The sequence below is a fragment of the Leptinotarsa decemlineata genome, unplaced genomic scaffold (assembly GCF_025532065.1).
Source record: "Leptinotarsa decemlineata unplaced genomic scaffold, Ldec_3_MD MMD2_tig00026330_RagTag_RagTag, whole genome shotgun sequence".
Taxonomy (NCBI): domain Eukaryota; kingdom Metazoa; phylum Arthropoda; class Insecta; order Coleoptera; family Chrysomelidae; genus Leptinotarsa; species Leptinotarsa decemlineata.
In genome coordinates, this window is record NW_027412690.1 from 3085129 (window position 1) to 3104005 (window position 18877).

General features: G+C 34.7%; 1 protein-coding gene across 1 annotated transcript in view; it reads left to right on the forward strand.

Annotated features, from left to right (window-relative positions):
- The window catches only part of Cow (Proteoglycan Cow), a 71912-nt gene that overhangs the window by 24628 nt on the left and 28407 nt on the right, over nt 1-18877 (forward strand). The window lies entirely within an intron of this gene.

Here is an 18877-nt window from a genome sequence, read left to right on the forward strand (position 1 = left end):
ACAGAATGTAAGGGTTTCACGAATCTCCACAGATTTCTTGGATCCATGTACATCGAAAATCTTATACTATGCTTTCTTCAGATCAAAATTAGAATATGCATCCATAATCTGGAATCCATCTCATCAGTTGTATACAGAGAAAGTTGAATCAGTACAACGTCGTTTCCTAAAACTTCTCTCCTATAGATCAGATAATATCTATCCACCAATTGAATTTCCACATGATGTATTGTTAGCTAGACATGCTGTGAATAGCTTGAGTTGCCGTCGTGATTGTCACTCCACAATTTCTATTTTTAAACTGATTAATAATTTAATTATTGACCCACATATTCTGCAAAAATCAAATTTCAATGTACCTAGACCAACCTCCAGTGTATAAATAAATAAATAAACAAATATTCAACTTTTATGAATAATAAGTCTAGTTTCGGCAGGAATCATAAAAAACATTTTCCACTCCTAAATCCACTTCATGTCATTCCCTGTACTTTTAGATTGACTTTAATTTTTTTTATAATGAGCAAGATATGTTTTTCCTATTCAAATATTTTTATGCAATTAATTTTTTTCCCTTTAAAAATGTATTTGCATTGGCCTAGATATGTTTTGATGGAATATATTACGAAAGTACGAAACTTTCAATTTCCATTTTGTATCATTGCTTTCATATATTTCTTCCTCAAATAATTTTATAAAGAGATAGTCCATATAAACTACGATACGATTGAAATTACTCATTTCCAATTTCATACATGGGTACATCTCTTTAAGTTGTTAGGACTTCAACATGACACAAATTAACGAATGTGTTTTCTAGTTTTCTGTTTCAAAAATCGGTAGCAATCAGTTGATTCAGGAGCGAAAAAATGCTCACACTCGCTGAATGGGATTTCATTGTAAATGATTTCCGTTCTAATAGTCCGCATCTTAATAAAGGTTTGTTTTCATTTGGTACATATTGATAACGCGTTCTTTATGAAATATATACATTAACGAGATAAAATCACTGTTTACCCATATAAAAAAGGAACTGTTATTCAAAACTTCCGTTGTCTTAGAAATGCTAGAAAATGAACAAACTCTTGTTAGAATAGTAGTTGACAATATATGGGCTTTTACAATTTTTCAGAAGCCACTCAAATAATTCCAAGATGCTAGTGTTGACAAAAATACGTCGTGACTGGTTATTGATTGAATGGAGATGGATGCAGATGTTCTATATATCAAAAATGAGTTATCTAAAAATCAAAGTTGAATAAAAAAGTAATGAATTTCACTAATTCGGACTTCCATTGTCTAATATATAAAATTGATTTGAAATCCCTGAAACAATTTAAAAGGAAGAATTAAAAATGAATAGCTGAGAATAACAAATATATTAAGCAAAAATAACCTGAAATGAAATAATAGTGAAATAATATACAAGTAAAAATGGAACGATTGATCAAAAATTAAAATTAAAGAAACAAAAACAAAAAAGTTAAGAGATTCCAAGCCACGTTAGTTCATGACGTTTCGATTGTTATTATCTACAATCGTCTTCGGGTGATGACTGGAGTGATTTCTCCGAGAGATGACTATTTATGGGTCGTTCGAGTACTTTCACTTATCCCCGCTTTCCATTTTCTCCTAAACCAATGTTCCTCTCTGTGTATGATCTCAGCTTAGGACCACTCGATGTTGTGTTGATGGGTCCAAACATGGTCTGCTATTCCTGATTTGCTGGTTTTTCCTCGCTGTGTGTGTTTCTTGTGCTTGGCAATGCGAACATTCAATGGCCTCTTACTTTCACCAATATAGGATTTTCCGCAATCACGGAGTATCCGGTAAATGCAATTCTTGGAATCGCAGTCCGCGTTTGGTGGCCTGGTTTTCGTGAGGCTGCTACAGATAGTGTTACCCGATCTGAAGAAGGTTCTAATGTTGTACTTGGCACCAATTCTGCTAATCCTCTCCGATAATCCTCTGATGTAAGGAAGTGCAAGCACTGGTTGTGACGGCTTCTCTTCTTTGCGAGGCTCCTGCTGTCTTTTAGCCAAAGTTTTTTCTACCATCGCTTTGGAGTAGCCATTCCGTTGAAGATCATTTTTGATGATGTCTAGTTCCTTCTCGAGACCTTCCTTCGTATTATAGAGCCCGAAGGAAGGTCTTGAGAAGGAACTAGACATCATCAAAAATGATCTTCCAAAATATTTCCTATTTTTGATTTGTTATTTTGACTTTATTCAATTTCAAGTAGTTTGAAATTTGAGCGGTTAAAAAAACTGCAACCGATGTGATTTGAATCCACGGTTCCAAACCCGAGTTGTAGTATAACGTAAAGCCATTTGTGAACGTGGGTCCTAATTTGCTTCGTTTCCGAGTACCGGGGTGTCACAGTTTTACTAAAAATATTGTTCTTGTATTAATAAGTCAACAGTTTTTTCGCCGATTTTAATTCAACTAAATGTGTTTGTTAGCAGTAAAAAGGGGCTTCTCTTCATGAACTAAGACTACGGATAATAAGTTAACTAGTTTAGTGATCCAAGAATTTTTCTGAAGAAAAGTTGGTTGGGCAAAGGATCAATTATTTCATTAAAAAAAAACAACAATTGTGTGCAAAAGGATAATATTTTTAGTTAAGTTTTGACACCCCTCTACTCGGAAACGAAGTAAGTTTGGACACAAGTTTATAAAAAAAATGCCACCTGAAATTAATGACATCATTTGAGATACACCTAATATTTCACTAAAAATATCCCCATTAATTAATTAGAATGCATATGACTTCTTCCCCTTAGGTTTTCTTTGAAACATGTGTTACCAATGCCCAATATTCTGGTATCACAATTTTGATAATGAATCTATAAGTATAAGTGCGAAAGTCACTAACTAAACACTAACGAAACAGAGATGAGTTTCACCGTACTGGTAAGTCCTAGGAAGCTAAAATTTGGTATATAGATGCTGCTTCTCAGTTGAAATTTTGGTATGAAGGTTCGTTTTGTGTTGTAGATGTGCAATAAGAAAGGATTTTCAAATATTCTAACTGGAGAACCAGCCGCAGGGGTGTCCATGAAACACAGTGGGTGAATTTATAGTTGATATCAGCATTGCACTGACTTTTTGGTTCAAATGAGATTCATTAGTTGCTTCTTATAGAGTTTTTAATTCACTTTGTTAGATATAATGACGTGACTTCCAATTCAAATTTGATTCGACCGATGCATGTTGCAACCATCCCAATATAGATGTAAAACAAAACTACGTACTGCCTTTCATTCCATATGCTACTAATCATGATGACTCCCATCATCGTTAGTCATTGAGAGATGACGAACACGTTTGCACCGCTGTTACGGAATTGGTCATTGCTAATTTCGAGAATCCGTATGAGTCGGTTTCGAGGTATAATCGATATTTCCAAGAACAAATGCATTCGATTTTTTTCTAAAAATAGATGGATGGATAGTGTTTCAGGTGTTGGTGAGTTATTGAGAAACTGTCCGTTCATATCCGAAGCTAATAATAGCTTTGTTGGAAACAAACTGGCTAGAAGGCATGGTTCCGCAATACGGGGTTTTTTTACTTTTTTTTGGAAATATACAACATTCTCAAAATGAGATTTCATATAATTCTAGTCATTTTTTCACATTTTCCGTTGAAGAAATACTGAAAAACAGGTCTTCTTTCTTTACTCAAAAAAAATTATATCGACATGGGTTTTCTCAAAGACCTCAGACGCACAATGTTGCCAAATTTTCGAAGAAACATTGAGGATTGTCCAAAGTAGTACCGTTGATTGACCTTTGAAACTAAACCCTATATTCCACTAATCTACTTTCCAATCAGTTGGATTTCCTTAGTACATAATTGGCTATTGGTACTATTTTACTGACGAAACGAAGCAGTTGTTGAATAATCTAGAAGACACTTTCGATCGATTCCACATCCCAGGATTTACCATTAGCAAAAATGGCTGTCGCTTCAGTTTCGTTTAGGCTCATATATTAAAAAAAAGCTACAATAAACTCGTAGCTATTGTTTATAGGCTCACCAACCAGTTCCACAAAAATGTTTTTTATTAGAAAACAGCTCCAGTTTAGTTTGAACATAAAAAGAGTTTCTCTAGTTGAATGACATTGGCAATTGAGAAAACAACTGTAAACCAATAAATAGTCTATTATCTGGAATGTTTAAAGTAATTAGCAGATGATATTCCCTCAAATGTCGCCAGGTTTAGAATACCGTAAGTGAAAAACAAAGACTTTTCCTGGACAGTTTACTCTGCTCGCCGTGATGATTTTCTAACAACACTTCGATGCTATTGCTTGAAATGAATACTCCACCATCCCTCGTTCTTTCACGGATAACTAGATAGTTGAACATCTGTCAAATTAGACTTGAATATACCATGTCGCACAATTATTTGACTTGTTTCGCTGGTTCATTTTGCTTGCTGTCGTTAACTTGACCAGACTAAAACTGATCCCTTCGAGGGATCCTTGAATAACTAGAGCGATATTTTTAGGGCTTATACCTCCATTATTTCCCAACCTTCACACATTTTTGATGGCTCGTCCACGTTTCGTTGAACTCGTGGAATAAATATGAAAATGAAGGATTTTTCGATCTGATATTACATACATCGAATTAAATTCAACATCACCATTTTCGTGAAGACAAATACCTGTAAAGATTTTTTACATTACCTGTACGTACATCCGCCTGCCAGAAAAATGGAATAATTGTTGGAAAAAATAGAGAAATATAGGTACTGGTGATTGAATTCTAAGCAAAAACCTAGGCAAATTGAAATGGGGTACATATAAGGCTAACTGACCAAGTGAAATAGTATATTGTGTAACAAGTGCGTGAAATCGACTTTTTTACAGAAGCGTGGAATTTGCGACACGAGCCCTCAGGCGAGTGTCGCAAACAACGCGAGTGTAAAAAAGTCTTCACGCACATGTTGCACACTATACTTTTTCTACGACCATACAGAGAAAATTAAGCACCATTAGTTTAAAGAGCTTTATTGAATTTCAGAATAATTAGTAAGTACCTATATTATAAAATTAACAATTAATTCTTATACTGAGATTATTATTTTTGTAATATTTAATAGTAATATTGGAACCTGTGACCATTCCAAAACGTACACCTGCAGCATTTGATTTTTCTATTAGTGTGTTTCTTGACTTGGAAGTTGAGATGATAGAAGTAGTGGCGATAGGGACTGAGGAAATTTGATTTTGAGGCGATAAAATTTTATTTGCCACATCAATTTTCTGAGTAATTGAGTTTTCTTTATATTGCTCTGTCACTGCAGAGGATGTCCAACCTCCATGTTTTTTTAAGGTAAGCAAATCGCCTCCAGCTTCTACTAATAACGTGGCGGATGACCGCCTAAAACAGTGGCCTGTATATTGTTCAGCATGAGGTAAATTTAGGTATTTTGCGATTACCGAAGGAACTTTACCAATTTTATTTTTTACCAACGATCTGGCAGGTACATTTTCCACCTTGATAATTAATAAATAATTTTTTTTCTGCGTATTTTTGCGGACGGAATGCCGTATATTTTCGGTATAATTCAAGATGTTCCGTGATGGTAAATTTTCTTGAGATTTTGGTTTTTGTATCATGGACGTTTACTATGAGTATTGTACCTAAATCTTCAATATCATCTAATTTCAGTTTATACAGTTCATCTCTTCTAAGAGCTCCAGCAAGTCCAAATATTAGTATAACCTAAAAGAAAAAGAAATTACAATATAGAAACTAAAAAAAGATTATGGCTGTCAGAAATCGAACCCAGGTCCTTGGGCGCGCGAGGCCGACGCACTACCGCTGAACCATTCGTATTTACAAATATATGTGTGAAAACGCGATTCTCAACGCCCAATTTAAAATAATTCAGAAGATAATAGTTAGATATCACATTAACATAGTTTTAGATAATATATCTGATTTGGCCAACTATACTTATTAGTGTCTACTTAATTTATAGATATTATTTTCTATTTATTTAATACTACCGTGAGACATTAAACTTACCTTGGTCAATAACAATTTTTCGTCAGGAGCTTCTTGTATAAACTTCAGTATTTGTTCTTTCTCCAAAACTCTGGATTTTTTGGGAACGTATCCCTCACTCTTTCTTTTTATAAAAGCACGTACCTTAGGATAGTCAATATTTATGTTTTTTTTTAATGCTGATAGTACTTTTTAGCATTGAGAAATTACTCCAAAGTGTTGCTGCCTTAAAGTTCTTGGATAATTCTGACAAATATGCCAATATTACGTTTTCAGAAAATGAATTGATATTCTTTGTTTTCCTCCATGCCATGAATTTCTCATACGTATTTTCATACACGCTCAATGATTTTTGGGGTAATAAAGTCTTACTAGCCTCATTGGCTGCATCCATAACATCCGGCGGGGTACTTCGTATATCTGAATGATCAGAATCCATTATAATATAATGTTAAAATATTAATAATTAACTCTCAACAATGAGCTCACAACAATAATGATCAAGCTATTTTGACAGTTTATTTATGATTTATTACTGCTCTTAAACAAAAGATGCACTAAGGCCGCCTATCAGCGAAATATTCATGTATTAGGTCTTATGGACAGACTACAATGTATTTCTGATGAGTATATTTCACGCACTGGTAATAAAAACACTTGAATATACCATGTTATTCTTATGGGTTCATTTCACGCCCTAGGGCGTAAAAATAATTTCACGCACAAGGGCGTGAAATTACATTTTACGATTCGTGAACGGTGTGTGAAAGTACTATTTCTCGCACGGGAGTAGAAAAAGTATATTTTTATAATAATAAAAAAATTCTGAGTACATTCCTATTTGAATCAATGAAGATGTATACTCCTATTAGAACAATAATTATTGAATTGTTTTTTCTGTCGGCTTGAATCAAAAGTATGCGGAAATTTTATTTTGATAGCCGGATAATTAGTTTCTATAAAAATGAAGAGACACTGTATATTCTTCAATTGCCTAATGGGCGACAAGAATTTTTTTCTAGAAGAAAGGCTTCATATGCCGAAATTATTTTGTTGATGTGAGGAATGAAATCATTTGTTTTACTCATTTATTTATAATAATTTAATTATCGGTTATTCGTTCGGAGCTTTCAAAGAAATGAATTGTTAGCAAGTATGAAAGTTTTTCCATATAGTCTTGAAGTTGTTTACACTCTACCTAAAGTCTTCAGGTGTGGTTACTCCTTTATACATTTCAGGATCGTCGGCAAACAAGTAGTAGTTGGTTAAGGTGTTCCCTAAATCAATAATAAATAATGAAATAAGAGTGGTGCTATTATTACTTTGAACTACTCCACTCTAGGCTATAAATTATTTGATTTATATGTCCCTCGTATTCAACAAATGAAATGCGATTGAGCAAAATTTAAAAAGTTTTGAAGCAAAACTAACGATTCCTGATTTATGATTCGTTTTGTAAAAAGTCTTAGTAGCCTACGTATGCTGTATATCAATTTGTGACTAATTTTCCTACTGTCACATTTAGACACTGAGTAAATTATGTTACTGTTTGATTTTTTGTCGTCAATTATTACGTACATTGTTATTTTCAGTAATCAAAATTTCATAATCGCTTTTGTGTATACCACAAACTTTTTAACTTGCATATTGTATAAATCAAGTCTGTGAAGAAGTTTTGTTTTTTTTTTTCTCAAGAACAAGGCTGGAATAATGAGGACATTTTTCAGGAAAGCATTTTTGATAGCTGATTGTTGAATGAAGTTATTGTTTGGTTTAATTGTTTTCACTTTTTTTTTTTCAGTATTGTGATCAGAAAGACCCATACCCTAAATCGATACAAACAATCAGCCTTACATTCTTCGTGTTGAAAAGACTTGAGAGGATACTGGACAGACACATCAGAAGGGTGGCATTATATGCATCCCTCCTGAATAACCACCAGTATGCTAATCAAACCGGTAAATCGACAGATTTAGCATTAAACACGCTTGTAGAAAAAATTTCCCAATCCCTTAACAACAAGGAGATTGTGGTTGCTGTATTTCTCGATATTGAAGGAGCATTTGGCAATGTACTACCTTAATCTATAGGATCATCTCTAGCTAAGAAAGGTATAGAATCGACTATAACTGGCTGGATCTGTGCCTTGCTGGTAAATAGAACTGCAGCTACAACTCTTCAAGGCGAGACCATCAGGTTCAGAGTCACCGGAGGCTGTCCTCAAGGTGGGGTACTATCTCCCCTTCTGTGGTGGCTCCTGATGGATAGTCTGCTTGATGCCCTCGACAGTAGAAAAGTAGATCTGTAAGCTTATGCAGATGACCCTGTCATCTTGGCAAGGTCAACGTCAAGAAGAGTAGCTTGTAATATCCTCCAAATCACGATGTACGTTGTTCACAGCAAAACTGTGATAATTCATCAGGAGGATGAAATTGGACGATCTAACGCCACATTCCCTCAATGGTGAGGTCATTCCATTTGGAACGTAGGTGAAATATCTTTGCATTGTCCTTGATAAAAAACTCACCTGGAACGCTCACTTGGAAACATTTTTACCCAAATCCAGACTGTGTGGACATGTCGAAGGATTTGTAGTAAAACTTGGGGTTTGGGTCCCAAACAAATTGGATTAATGTGATGATTGTCAGACCAATGATCACCAATGGTGCAATTGCTTGGTGGCCGAAGGCTTTACAGAAAACGGACCAGGCGAGACCCTCTGGCTAACAGAGACAATCTTGTCTGGCCATCAGTGGTACCATCAGTACCACACCATCAGCGGCCATGGAGATCCTTCTAGATCTCTACCTCCTTTTCACATTTCTCTGGAGAGAGGCTAGATGGACTGCATATAGACTTGTGCACATTGCAATTTAATGCAGTGTGCAACAGACTGTTAGTTTATACTGGAAGTCACAGCATTCTAGAAATGACCTCTGACATTATGCCTTTAACTGTCAACTACTAACTACTTTATAAAGTACTGTTCCCAGTAGAGAGGACTGGATCCTCCGGAGAGGAAATATTAAGAGCAGATAGTTGTTGGTTCACAGATGGATCAAAAACACCTTCCGGTTATGGTGCAGGTGCTTTCAGTTGTAGACTGAAATTTACGCTATTGAATTGTGTGCGGAGTAATTGAAAGAATCCAACCTCATACACAAGTCAATAAAAATATTCTCGGACAGTCAAGCGGCGTTGGAAGCTATTGGCTCCTACCGAGCTACGTCTAAATTGGTAGCAAATGGTCAAAAACGACTCTCCTCGATAGGAATACGTAACATATTGTCTCTGGTCTGAATTCCTGACCATACTGGCCTGAAATGAAGCTGCTGATTCCCTTGCAAAGGAGAATGCATCGCTTTAGGCTTTGCCAAACAAAGATTGAACACCTGGATGGCCAGAAAATTTATGGACTTCTGGCAGAATCTTTCAGGATTGGCTCACTCCAAGTCGTTTATTCACCCTTCGAATCTTGATACAAAACAGTTGTTGGACTACAGTAGGGATGAATTATGTTGTCTAACAGGTCTTCTTATAGATCACTGCCATTTGGATCATCATATGCATCAGACTGTCGGAAGACAGTGTGTGTCGCCTCTGTTTGGAAAAGATGAAACAGCAGAGAACATACTTTGTGCCTGCCTCGCTGGGGATCGAATCAGGTTTTTAGAGTTCGGCAGAGCCGTCGACTAAATAGGCCGAGTGTGAATAGGTGTGAGCCACGATGAACCCTTGGGGGTTGCGGTGGAGGGTCGAATAGACCCACTCACTTTGGACCTAACCTAACCTATAGTGCAGCGTTTATTAACAAAATCTTTTTGATTTTTTTGGGTAGTAAACACTTAGAGACACACATTTTACAAGACATTCATTCCAATTAGAAAGCAGAAATTTTACTTATCGTTTGTTTTGTTGTTTTTCGACCATGAATTGACAAACATCAAGAATTTGTGATATATTTAAAAAACTTTGAAATTGTTTATTGGGTGCAATTTGTACAATGTTCCATTATAAAACTTGGGATATCATCACGAATAGTGTACTTAGGTTTTCAACTTAGATTTTTTAATATTTTGGTTACATCTATGTCTTTGGTGTATGAAAACGTACCACTTAAAATGTTGAGGGAAAGTATCGGTCAGTTCTAAAAACTGATATTTTGTGTTGCAATTTTATATCGGGAAAAGGCTTTGGAGCATATTATAGAATACTTCCGCAGCTGAATTCACATGAAAAATACAGTCAGTAAGTATGAATGGAGTTACTTTAACTCGGAGATATTTGTAAATTTATCTAGTCCGCTCAAAATGCCATAATATATATATATATTTTTTCTCGAATGAAATACAAGTTGAAGACAAGAGTCTGGAAGATTTCATTTTCTGTTTTCGTTTTACTTTTTATTCAACATATTTCTCGTTACTAGTATCATTATTATTAATTGCATTCGAAAAACTCGTTAGAAAAACAATATACAACGCTCGTTATGAAACGAGTCAAGCATCAGCCGTAGAAAATGAGTTTCTAAAAAGAAATCTAATCAGCATAAAGTTCTCATTCTCCCAGAAAAAAAGAGGAGTTTCGTTGTGACACATTTTCTACAAGCATAGCTGCGAGTTTTTAAAAGAAACGTTTCAGTTTCCCAAGTTCTAACCGAACTTTTCGGCCGCTGTGTCAACTTGCAGCGACTGCAGATGAGATATTAATATATCACGCCACTTTTTATAATACCTTTCCGCTGCAGATGCTCAGGAATTACTTATGGAGAAATTTATTTCTGCCACCTCACAAATACACACCACCTTTCGGATCATTCCTTTTTCGTTTTTGTAATCATACGTGGAAATTGGGATTTCTCGCAAGCTGGAGCTCGTTTACAATATGATTGCGTTTTCCGTTCATGCAAGGTGTAAATTTTCCGTTCAGAAGCTTCAGTCCGGAGCATTGTTTTAATTATTTAGCTCTGTTGCCATGAAGCAAAAAGTTTGCTGAAATCAATTACATAATTACGCATAAAAAAACAATTCAAAGTGAGATTTTCACTTGAAAGTTTACAAAACCGCGACAGGGGTTTCGCTATACAATAGCATCTTCAGGTGTCACGATACTGTTCAAATAAATTATGTGTCATGTTTTTATAATAATTCGAATTCCAATGACTATTCCTATACTATAATTCCAAAATAGTAGGAAATAATTCCTTAGAAATGACTGACGTTTTTGCCCTAATTTGTCTTTTGCAGTGGCGTACGGAAATTATATTAAACAGATGAGAAAAAATTATTATGAAATATATAGAATCACAACCTTGACAACAATGTTTTCATTTTAATTCAATATTTCTGAGAATTAAGTGCCTATTATAATGGAATTGTAGGGGAGAGTGTGTATGAAACAGCCAGTTTTGGAAAACATAAAAAAGTTAACGTCAGGTGATCGTTATTGAATGAAATTGCTTTTTTTAAATAATTAGTATAATAGTCATGGTTATCCAATCAAAATAAAATGAGATACATTGACAGAAATTAGTAATATGGCAACTTAAAAAAAAGGGAAAATCAACTCTTTCAAAGCAACATGTGTATGAAAGAGCGGGGCATGTGCTATGAAAGAACCGGGTTCTCTTTACAAAAAAACAGTCTTTCAGCAAATACAAATCACTATTTATCTGTTATCTGTGAAAATCACTCATTTATCACTCTTAAATTACAATCCACTCATTCATAACTATTCGATATCTTGTTTTGAAAGGCCCGTAAACCGCAACATCCAGAGATTGGAGTCTATGGCTACAATGAGGTGGAAATGTCAGCACTTTTATAAAATGATCTCTGGCAAATTGTGACATGGAGATTAACATGGGAGATATGGTTGTCTAATAATTTAGATTGGATTTTCTTTTGTTGGTTTGACATGAATAACAAAATGTTCCATGGCCTTCATTAAATTATTTTCAGTCATCCAGCCCGAAGTAAGGGCTAGACCCAATGCTCCAGAAGGCCCATTATTCAACATGTGCTCCTTATAATTTATCCGTGGTAATATAAACACAGGTGGTAAAGTGCTACCTGCAGCATTAATAAAAAAGATAGTAGTCACGAACGTACCTCGTTCAGCAGAAGTGACTTGTCCAATTTGTTTTGACCCTTTTTCAGCGATGATTCTAGGAGGAGCTGAAAGCTGCATCCTGGAGCCGGCTCTTTCAAAGCCTTCAAAGGTGGCTCTTTCAAAACATTTTGTCCATTAAGATGTAACCTCAAAATACAGCTATTTCGCGAAAACATTATGACATCAATATTAGCGGAAAATAATGCTGAATATATACGTAACAGTACAACATATCAATTTTTTCAACTCATGCTGCACTTTTCTTTGTAAAAAAATTAAGTGAACGCAAAAAAATTGATTTTTGATCCTAAAATCTTTGATGTGGTCTACCGACGCCATTCGTTTTTGCAGAACTGTTAAATGTTTGTGGATGACAGCTATTCAGTGTTGCCATACAAATATTAAAATTAAATTATGGTAAGATTTTGGTAAATGGTAGAAAATTACATCGGCTCTTTCAAAGCCTGCCTCTTTCATACACACTTTCACTTTCCCCTACTATACCTGACGAATTTCTACATGATGAAGTCATTACATAAAATATCCATCTTTACAGGAACAACTCATTAAACTGGAGAATAATGAATACAAATTTAACCTGACATCATTTTATCTACTTTTGAGTTCTATTCTGATTACCAGTTTCCTTATTGCTAGCTGAATCTATTTGATCATTAGGCAATAACCCCGAATTATTAAATCTATTGATCTCTAAGCATTCAAAAATGTTCAGTTTTAAGCCTTTCTCTTTTAAATGCAATACGTCTCAATCGTGAGTGAACATGTGCCCCTCTGCCAAAAATGGTTCGAAAATCTTTTATTCTTTTGTAGATAGTTCTTCCGGTTTGGCCAATATCAAATTTAGGCCAAGGACCACTAGTCAACTTATACAGGGCTTTTCATGATGAGCGTTAATTAGCCGTTTCTGGCAAACTATTCAACGGATCAACCTGAAAATTCCACAGTATGCATAAGTCAATATGACCTAAATGCCTAAAATATTTTAGACGAAGCGGCTTTGTCGCTTCTACTATAAAGTAGCGGCTTCTTTGATTTTTCAAATGGAACATCCCGTATATAATATCATATTATGATTCATTATCACTTTGTCAACAAATTCATATAATATTTCCCTATACCTATCTATCACCGTTTAGAAGATATGAATTAATTTCGATATTTTTTTTACCAAACATGAACTTTTATAAATGCTGATAATCTTGAACTCTCTTGCACTAAAACGATCAAATTTGAAATGGAGTGGAGTGATACTATGAGGATCTTCACTCCGAGTCATATTTTCATTTACCTCATACAGGGTCTTCAAAAAATGCAAATACTTTGATCTCATGAAAAAATGAGTGGAACTCAATTTTTTCAAATGGAACACCCTGTATATTTCAACATTTTTGAGCTCTACATCCAATTTTAGATTAACTTTGTTCAGATTATACTATTTCTATTTTGAACCGTTTTCGAGATAAACTGTTTCAAACGGAAATTGACATGGTTTCCTTGTCCATCACTCATTTTTGTAAAACAGATTTCGTTTGATGTTTCTCAATTAGTCACAGATAATACAATGAAAAGATAATTATTAAAATACTCCTCAACCATCGAAAGAAACTTCTCTTCAAACAATAGTTTAATTAACGCTGAAACACGAACTGAAAATAATAAACCCATAAATTAATGAGTTAATTTAATCGTCAGTGTATTTCAGAATATGTTCAAACACATCTCCACCTCTACTTAAACAAACATGTAATCTCTTCAAAAGATTGTCATGTGTAGCGCTTCTGGAGTCAAACTATTGAAAGCAGTTGTAACTCTCGATTTCATATCTTCCATTGTTGTTATTGGAGTAGAGTAAACCATATTAATGAAATCCCACACGAATTAATCTAATGGATTGCCATCTGGTGTTCTAGGAGGCCAACGAAAAGGTACATTATTACCAATCCATCTGTCTTCGAAGATTTCGGTTAAAGCTTCGCTTACTGAATGAGAATTATGGGGTGGAGCACCATCCATTTGGTACCATACACGTTCTCTTCCTGGTCTATTATTTAAAATCATTTGAATTCCTTTCCTCAGTAAATCTTCATATTTTGATGCATACAAATTATCATCATAAAACTCGATATGAAAAATTGACTCATTCTTTATGGCACAAAATACATTGAATTGCCATCTTTCTTGAAAACCCCTTTGTCGGACAACATGCGGATTTTCTGGCGCCCAATAATGACTGTTATGTCTATTGAAAACTCCATTTTTCGTGAACTTGGCCTCATCTGTACATATGATATTGTCAAGGAAATGTTCATCCTCTTGAGTCTTGACAAGTAACCATTCAAAGAATTCCACTCTACGAGGTAAATCAGTCTCTTTCAAATGTTGGACACAGTAGAACTTATAGGGATGCCATTTATGCTTATTAAGAATTCGACAAATTGTCACGTAGGGTATACCTATCTCCCTTTCAGCCTCGTGCAGAGAAGCATTTGAAAATGCATGAAAGTATCCCAAAACTGTTATATCATTGTCATCATCATCCTCTTTAGTCTTCTTACGAATGATTTTTGGACGGAAGGTTCCATTCAACCTACAGTTTTTTAGTAGTCGATTTATCACATTATTATTCGGCTTCGGAAGTTGTGGATATCTTTCATGAAATACTCGGCATGTTCTACTTGCAATTCTATTGCACTCACCATAAATTATTAATAAATTCAAGAAATCTTCATTACTGTAACCTAATCTTGACATTATTCTATTATAATTGGTAGCTATCACTATCAGTCAAAACCACCAACGAAAGTCTGACGTTAAATAATTGGTTTATTTATTTTTCCAAAGCACACTATTAAAAAATATTAATGTGTACTGTTGTACGTTAGAGACTAATACCTCAATGTATACAAATTGTAACTTTTTCTAAGGTAGGTACATACCAATTTCGAATTGACTGATCTGAGACAGTTAAAAAACTGGATCAAAAAGAAATATTACAAAGCATAAAAAAATGTTGAATATCCAAAATAAGTGATGAATTCAAAAAAAACGAGCAAGAAAACCACGTCAGTTTCCGTTTGAAACAGTTCATCTCGAAAACGGTTCAAAATAAAAATAGTATTATCTGAATAAAGTTAATCTAAAATTGGATGTAGAGCTCAAAAATGTTGAAATATACAGGGTGTTTCATTTGAAAAAATTGAGTTCCACTCATTTTTTCATGAGATCAAAGATTCTGCATTTTTTGAAGACTATGTATGAGGCAAATGAAAATATGACTCGGAGTGAAGATCCTCATAGTATCACTCCACTCCATTTCAAATTTGATCGTTTTAGTGCAAGAGAGTTCAAGATTATCAGCATTTATTAGAGTTCATATTTGGTAAAAAAAATATCGAAATTAATTTATATCTTCTAAACAGTATTAGATAGGTATAGGGAAATAGTATATGAATTTGTTGACAAAGTGATAATGAATCATAATATGATATTATATACGGGGTGTTTCATTTGAAAAATCAAAGAAGCCGCTAATTTATAGTAGAAGCGACAAAGCCGCTTCGTCTGAAATATTTTAGGCGTGTAGGTCATATTGATTTATGCATACTGTGAAATTTTCAGGTTGATCCGTTGAATAGTTTGTCAGAAACGGCTAATTAACGCTCATCATGAAAAGCCCTGTATACTCCCCATCTATCCGACACTGGAGTTTCATCTTTATTGTTTTTGATGAATTCTTCGTTTTTATATAATAAAATACGAATTGAAAAAATCAAATTGAATTATTTCTCCTTTATTCCATCACCATTAGACATTCTAACTCCATCGAAAAAACTCAAGACATAATTGAAAAAAAGTATGTTTCGACTGACAGGAAAATTATTCATGAATTACGAGTTATCTATATTTGAATTATTATCGTTTATATCTATGCTTTTGATGATGCTGATTGATTTCATAAATACAGTTTTCCGTTGTTCTCTCCTCAGTTTACACCATATATTCCAAGTATCTCATTATTGATATTATTGATATTTCTCAAACAAATTGTATTGTATCTAATGATTTTCTTGTATAATGTGACTTTGAACGTTTTCCGCATAACTGCGGTGGTTGGCACTCTATGTTGTGTGTCATTGATATTTATAAATATTGAGTGGTGGAGGGGACTCACATGATTGGATCTTGAGGTAACGGGCCATTTTCGAAAACTATTCTCCAGAGTTGAAGTTACCAGTAAAGCACCAAATAGAATTGGTACAAAACTTTCCAATATCCTACCTTTGAAAAATCTGCGAACATATTCAAGAAGCATCTGAACACTATTTGATTGATTTGTTGTTCAAAATATGTTAAAATATGTTTATTCCGTTAACCAGCTGTCGCACCCCTACGAAAGACAACCCTCAGAAGTCGAAACTTGTTCGAGCTGAGGACTAACGAGATCTTACCTTTTAACGTGTGATTCCTAACACTGGTTGGACGATAGCAAGTGAAAATCGATCGTTTAGCCTGCGGCTCGAACCGGCGACTCACACATCGGTCGATTGAGAGAGTGAACAAAGCACCCCCGTCGAACCGCCCGGCTACTAACCTGATAAATGTTTAATTTCAAAGAAAGGTTATCATCAACTTTAGATGTAATGATATCTATGCCTCGTTCTTTTTCAGTTCGATATACTATTTTCTAGTTTAAATACTCTTGACTGTTCATATACAAGAAATGAACTGATTTCATTCATAATTATCTACATTCGTATCAGTTTTTTATAATTGAAATTCAAATTTGCAAGGCTTGCTTAAGGACAAAATAACATGAATTACACAAACGAATAAACTAAGTAGCTAAAAGACGGTTCAAAAAATAGTGTTGAAGAAACAAGTAGATATGACAATTAAAATGAATCATGGAGTAATTGCTATTTCCCCTAAAGAATATTTTCTCCCGAAAAGCATGTTTTTCCAGTTCTTTGAGTTGGATAGATAACCGTTATTTATTTTGAGAGAAGTCAAGATTGGACTGAATATGAAGCTTATCAGCGTTTCTACTGTTATTATTTTTAATATCACCCCACGTCTCAAATATCTCCAAGTTATTTTGAGTGAAGCAGGCTGCAGAAAATATATACAGTGCTAGTCAAAAGTCCCCTCCCCCCCTCGTATCTTTTGAACGGGTATACTTATAATAATGAAATTTGGAGTGTGGAAATAAACGGATGTAGGCTTCTTAACTGGTCATAACAGGTGACGCAATAGTCATAAATGACGTGACAAGGCCACTGTGACCAAAAATTTTAAATGGGACCCTATGGCAAGTGACAGCTCGTTTGAAATGTATTGAAAATACCTATTCAGTCATACCAATTTTGTTTGGGTTTCGGCTGATTTTGATTGATAAATTGAAGAAATACGAAAATTATAGTTTCGCATTTAATTAATAAAGATTTAAGAACCAGTTCTTATAATAAGTGTTCAAAATGTGCTCCATCTACTTCCTGGCAGTAATGCATCCTATTGCTAAACTCTTGTCGTACTCGCCCCAGTGTGTCAGCGGAAATTGCCCTACATTCTTCAACAATTCGTTGTTTCAGAATGGCAATACTGTCTTACTGCACCGTAATAGTGTGCAGGAGCACCATCTTGTTGAAACGTTATTTCCAAGTTGTCGAATTCATCTGGATTATCTTCTAGAATTTCAAGAATTAACGCCTCAATATCAGTTTGTAACATCTCCAGATACAATTCACCGGTTAAGTTAGCATTGAGAAAAAGAGGCCCAACTATGTGGTTTCCCAAAATACCTGCCCAAACATTTACTTTTTCTGGAAATTGAGTATATTTTTCACGAAAGATGTGAGGATTTGTGTCACTCCAATACCTCACATTTTGAGTGTTAACATTTCCATTGAGAAAGAAAGTACTTTCGTCACTAAAACAAATTGTCTGTATGTAGCCTGGTTGTTGGTTCATTTTATCGGACATAGTTTCACAGAATTCTAGTCTTCGGTCGGGGTCATCATCTGAAAGTTGGTGCACCATTTTTGATTTGTATGGATGAAATTTGTTTTTAGCCAACACCCTACGTACTGTCCTTTGACTGACTTCACAGATAGACGCAACTTGGGCTGTGGAAGAAGTAGGGTTCACTACCATTTCTCCAAGTATGTCAATTTTTTTTGTCATCACTAATTGATGGTCGACCAGATCGTTTGAACACTACCTGATGCTTCAAACTTCCGAAGAAGCTCCCTCAAATAAACCCTCGATATAGGGCGATCGGGGTACCTCTCATTAAACAGTCGTTCCGCTGCATGGAAATTGTTTCTACATTCACCAATTATTAAGATAGCTGCTACTTTGTCGGCTACAGTACGTACCATTTTGCCTATGTAAACACTTAAACGTCTCGTTAAACAATAGCTTAGGTAAATTTTCAAGGTATAAACACTTTTGACAAGTAGATAATTCAAACACGTCAACCTTTTTGACAATGAACCAGAGGCGTACTTTAAAATCTTTATTAATTAAATGCGAAACAATAATTTTCGTATTTCTTCAATTTATCAATCAAAATCAGCCGAAACCCAAACAAAATTGGTATGACTGAATAGGTATTTTCAATACCTTTCAAACGAGCTGTCACTTGCCATAGGGTTAAAATTTTTGGCCACAGTGGCCTTGTGACGTCATTTATGACTATTGCGTCACCTGTTATGACCAGTTAAGA